The sequence below is a fragment of the Ricinus communis genome, chromosome 1, assembly GCF_019578655.1.
Source record: "Ricinus communis isolate WT05 ecotype wild-type chromosome 1, ASM1957865v1, whole genome shotgun sequence".
Classification (NCBI taxonomy): domain Eukaryota; kingdom Viridiplantae; phylum Streptophyta; class Magnoliopsida; order Malpighiales; family Euphorbiaceae; genus Ricinus; species Ricinus communis.
Window position 1 is genome coordinate 28,703,506 of NC_063256.1, and position 5,905 is coordinate 28,709,410.

At 41.2% G+C, this 5,905-nt stretch overlaps 1 non-coding gene across 1 annotated transcript; it reads left to right on the forward strand.

The window, feature by feature from the left end:
- The first annotated feature begins 4,407 nt into the window (after window positions 1-4,407).
- LOC112534320 lies at window positions 4,408-4,514 on the forward strand. Its single transcript, XR_003078616.1, has one exon. It is a non-coding gene; the product is annotated as a small nucleolar RNA R71 (small nucleolar RNA).
- Window positions 4,515-5,905: the final 1,391 nt, after the last annotated feature.

Here is a 5,905-nt window from a genome sequence, read left to right on the forward strand (position 1 = left end):
AACTCATCCAGTTGCCATTATCTTTCTTTACCTGCAGAATCAACACTAAAATTGTATAATTTCAGAGCCCAAAGGGCTCTGTGTTCTAATTCAACAGGTAGATGACACGTCTTACCATAAACTAGCTTATACAGTGTAAAGCCAATAGAAGTCCTATAAGCTATTCTAAAAGCCCACAGTGCATCATCTAACTTAGCATCCCAATCCTTCCTACTAGTCCCCACGGTTCTCTCTAGAAAACGTTTTAGACCCCTATTAGTTACCTCCACTTGCCCACTAGTTTGTGGGTGATAGGGTGTAGAGAACCGGTGTATGACCCCATAGCGTTTAAGTACTTTCCCAAGTTGGGTACTACAGAAATGGGTCCCCCTGTCACTAATCAATGCTTTAAGTGTACCAAACCTAGCAAATAATTTCTTGAGGAACCTAGCAACTACCCTGGCATCATCAGTGGGGAAGACTTGCGCCTCTAGCCATTTAGAAAAATACTCAACAGCCACAAGTATATACTTATTTCCATAAGAAGAAGGAAAGGTTCCCATGAAGTCGATGCCCTAAATATTGAAAATCTCAACAACTTGTATACTAGTCTGTGGTATCTCATTACTGGAGAGATATTACCTGACCATTGGTATGTATCACAAACCTAGATAAAGGTTCTTGCATCCTGAAAGATTGTAGGCCAATATAATCCTGCATCCAACACCTTCCTAACCGTATGATTGGCCGCTTAATAGCCTCCAGTTGGTCCCTCATGGCAATGCTTAAGGATTTTGAGAGTTTCCTCCCTATATACACATCGATGAATCACTTGATCTACACAAACACGAAACAAAAAGGGGTCTTCCCAAATGTAGTATTTCAAGTCAATAAAGAATTTCTTCTTTTGCTGATATGTCATACCCTTTGGTAGGACCCTCGCGGCCAAATAATTCGCATAATCTGAAAACCAAGGGGAATCAGTATATACCTACAATGAACACAAATGCTCATCAGGGAAGCTATCATCAATGGTCCTCTCATTAAGTGCCGCCAAGCTCGGGTTCTCCAACCTTGATAAGTGATCCACTGCCAAGTTCTTAGCACCTTTTTTATCCTTGATTTCTATGTCAAACTCCTGCAAGAGTAGAATCCATCTAATTAGTCTTTGTTTAGCATCATTCTCTCCGAACAAGTACCTCAATGCCGAATGGTCCATATAGACGATGGTCTTTGATAGCACAAGGTATGAACGGAACTTATTGAAGGCATAAACCACAGTTAACAGCTCCTTCTCAGTGGTGGTATAGTGCTCTTGGGCATCTGTCAACATCTTCCTAGCATAATAGATAGGCTAAAACTTCTTCTCGATCCGCTGTCCAAGAACAGCTCCAACTGCATAGTCACTAGCATCGCACATGAGTTCAAAGGGCAGCCCCCAATCAGGTGAAACCATGATAGGAGCTGTGGTTAGTAACTACTTTAATGACTCAAAAGCCTGTAAGCAATCCGAATTAAACACAAAAGGTACCTCCTTAACAAGTAATTGAGTAAGAGGCATAACTATTTTAGAAAAATCCTTAATGAATCTCCTATAAAAGCTGACATGCCTGAGGAAGCTCCTAACAGCCTTAACAGAACTAGGAAGTGGCAATTTCCATATGGTCTCTACCTTAGCTCTATCTACCTCCATCCCCGCATGTGAAATCTTATGCCCCAACACAATACCCTCTCTCATCATAAAATGACATTTTTTCTAATTTAGAACTAAATTTGCCTCAACACATCGTGGAAGCATGCGCTCTAAATTAGACATGCAGTGTGAGAAAGAGTTATCGAACACTGAGAAGTCGTCCATGAAAACCTCCATAGACTCCTCAATTATATCGTGGAAGATTTCCATCATACATCTCTGAAAAGTGGCAAGTGCATTGCATAACCCAAATGGCATCCTCCGGTATGCGAACGTCCTATAGGGGCAAGTAAATGTTATCTTCTCCTAGCCCTCAGGTGCAATTGATATAAAAATAACCTGAAAAACCATCAAGAAAACAGTAAAACATATGGTCCAATAGATGCTCAAGCATCTGATCAATAAATGGAAGGGGAAAGTGGTCCTTCCGGGTTACATCATTTAGCCTCTTGTAATCGATGCAAACCCGAAAACTGGTTACCGACCTTGTTGGTATTAATTCGTCCTTCTCATTCTTTATCATAATCATCCCTCCTTTCTTTGGGACAACCTACATAGGACTCACCCACGAGCTATCAAATGTGGAATAAATCAAACCTGAATCAAGAAGTTTAATTACCTCCTTTTTCACCACCTCCTTCATGTTCAGGTTAAGTCGTCTTTGTGGCTGCACCACTGGCCTGAAACTATCCTCCATCGGGATCTTGTGCGAGCAAAAATTGGGGTTGATTCCAGGGATTTCTGCAATCTTATATGCGAAGGCCGTAGGGTACTTCATGAGAGACGATAGCGTCATCTCCCTCTCCTCAAGAGTCAAGTCTACAACAATAATAACTGGCAGCCTATTTACCTCATCCAAGTAGGCATAACTCAGGTGCTTGGCTAGTTCCTTCAACTCTAGGACTGGAGGGTCCTCAATTGAAGGTTTCACCTTCTACACGTCTGACCTGTTAAGAGAAATAAACGGATCAATAGAACGGCTAAGCTCACTAGCCAGCAAACAAGCGAGTTGTTCCAACACTTGCTCGTTACAACTCCTTCTTATCTCCCTAAAATGCAACCTGCAAAGGGTCATCAAGTAAAATTTCCTGCATATGAGACTCAATAATATCATCATGGTCTAGGGAATGTCCCATGGAAGTTGCTAAGTCAAAGGTGATAGTCTCGTCATTTACCCTAAGTTGGAGCTTCCTGTTACAAACATCTATAGCAGCCCTAGATATAGCAAGGAAAGGTCTACCTAAGATCAGTGGCACAACACTCTTACCCTCCATATTCATGACAACGAAATCTACAGGAAGTATAAACTTATCTACCTTAACAAGCACATCCTCGACTATACACCCCTAAGAATCTTAATAGTCCTATTGACTAACTGAATGCTCATCCTGGTGGGTTTAGGCTCGCAAACCAAGTTTATCAAATAAGCTAATGGGCATCAAATTAATACTAGCTCCTAAGTCAGCTAATGCACTACTAATAGGAAATTCACTAATGACACAGGGTACAGTACTCCTTGGATCACGCCTCTTAAAAAGTAGCTTGTTTTGCAGAATGACGGATCACTCCTTATTTAGGGTCACCAATCCCAAATCCTCCAGTCTCCTCTTATTGCTTAATATCTCCTTCAGAAATTTCGTGTACTTCAACATCTGCGAAATAGCCTCAACAAGAGAAAAGTTAATGCGCAGTTGTTCAAAAAGGTCTAGAAACTTACCGAACTGTTGGTCAACCTTTTCTTGCTCAGTTGAGCATGATACGAGATAGGTGGCTGGTACTCCTTTATTGGATTCTTCTTCTTGTCCTCAGCTCTCACAGGCTCTATCTCCTCAGGTTCTGGTTCCTTCCAGGCAGGCTCATTCTGCATAACAACATCATCATTATTAGCTGCAGGTAAGAAACTAGATAACTGCCTACTTGATCTCAAGGTGATAGCCTTGCAGTGCTCCCTCGGGTTAGACTCTGTAGTGCTGGGGAGTGTCCTTGGTTGTCTCTCAGCCAACATCTTAGAAACCTGGCCTATCTGGTTCTCCAAATTCTGAATGGAGGCCTGTTGATTCCTAAGTGCGCTGTCCGTCTGCTGAAATCTGTTGTCGATAGAGGACACAAATTTCATCACTAACTCCTTGAGATTAGGCTTCTTCTCCTAAGGTGGAGGTAGTTAGGGTGGACCAGCTTGCGGCTGCGGCTATTGCTGATGCAACCTCTGAAAGCCGGGTGGTCCCTGAGCGTTGTTATTCCTCTAACTAAAGTTGGGATGATTGCGCCAACCGGGGTTGTATATATTATTGTACGGGTTATTTTGCTATCTAGGTGCATTACCCATATAGTCTACCTGTTCAAGGTCAGTAGAAACAATAGATGATGAAGAATTGGAAGGTGAAGCAAACATACCTCCTATATTACAGTTTGCATCATAGTACGAGCCACCACAGAACTTGCAGCTTATCTGAGCTACATGAACCGGGATCTGAAGCTGGTCTAATTTCTTAGTCAGAAGCTCCACTTGAGCTGCCAAGGCTGCTGTGGAGTCTAGCTGGTTGACCACTCCCTGCTTGACTAGCCGACTCCTAGAGGATTGCCATTAGTAGTTGTTCATGGCCATTTCCTCTATCAGATTTTACGCCTGCTCTGGCATCTTACTGTTTAAGGCCCCACCTGCTGCAGCATCTACCATCTGCCTAGTAGCAAGGTTCAAACCGCTGTAGAAAGTTTGAACCTGCATCCATACTGGTAGTCCGTAGTGCGAGCAACATCGGAGCAAGTCTTTGTACCTCTCCCAAGCATCATACATGCTCTCGTCATCGAACTGCACAAAAGAAGATATGTCATTTCTCAATCTAGCAATTTTAGCAAGAGGAAAGTACTTATATAAAAACTTCTCAGCCAAAAATCTCCATGTCATGATAGTGTTGGCTGGGAGTGACTGCAGCCATCTTTTTGCTCGGTCCTCAAAGAAAAAGGAAATAGCCTCAACCGAATGACATAATCAGTTGTTCCATTTATCTTGAAGGTGTCGCAAATCTCCAAGAAGTTGGCTATGTGAGCGTTTGGGTCCTCGCTCGGCAGTCCCTCAAATTGTACGTTATTTTAGACCATCTATATCATGTTTGGCTTTATTTCGAAGTTATTGGCTGCCATAGGTGGTCGCAACATACTCGTCTGTGTCCCCTTAAGAGAAGGTCTAGCAAACTCATACATTGTCCTGTTTTCATCCGCAACCTGGTTGTTGTCTCCCATCCCTGCTGGTCTATTCGTAGGGACTTCAATCTCTATCTGCGCCTCCTCTTCTTCTTGCATACACTTCCTCAAAAGACGGAGGGATCGCTTTGGTTCAGCAAGAGGGTCTACAGGAGTACGATTAAAGCTCCTGGTCATAAACTACCCAAAATTAAGAGGCAGCAACCAAAGAACACATAAATGAATAACAAAAAAAATAAAGAATAAAAAGAAGGAAAAGACAGAAAATAGAAAAAAGGCTAGATTAGCACAAACACAAATTCACTCTAGTTCACACAAAAGTTCCTCGGCAACGGCGTCAAAAACTTGACAGGCTATTTATGTAGCTACAATCTAAGGTAGTAAACCTATCGATGCAGACTAGCACTAATGGCGAGTATCAAGTTCATATTCTCGGGAAAGGGTGATCCTAGAATTACTGCAGCGTCTTATATTATCTAACCTTAACAAAATCGATGAAGTTACTATTCCATGACTAGATGCAAGCTAAGTGATTAACTAAATGTCAAACACTCTGCAAAGATTTAGTGAAACAATCAAAGAAAAAAGCAAACCCAATGGGACCTAAGCTAGTTGGATTTTAGTGAAGGTAGAGATTATATTGATTACTAATTGTGATTACCCGTGAGCAGATTCTAAATTGAATTCGATTTCTTTCTCGAGAACATCAAATCCCTAAATCTAAGAACCTAAATGATGGAATCTCTTCCTAATAATTGATTTTAAGTTAGTCTTAAGATTAGATCCACTACTATTAAGAGTTGTTAATTCTTAATCCGGCTATATCTCTAAATGATTATTAACTAGTTCTTGCTATTCAAATTTCCAATTACTAAATGAACTTCTTAATTACATAAAGCAATCTGAACATCACAATTCACAACGTCTCATAGATAATGCGATTTCTTATTAATAACGAAAGCAAGAAGAATACAAGCATTGATAATCAAAATTCGATAAACATTAAATGCAATCCAACAACAAAGAAATCCC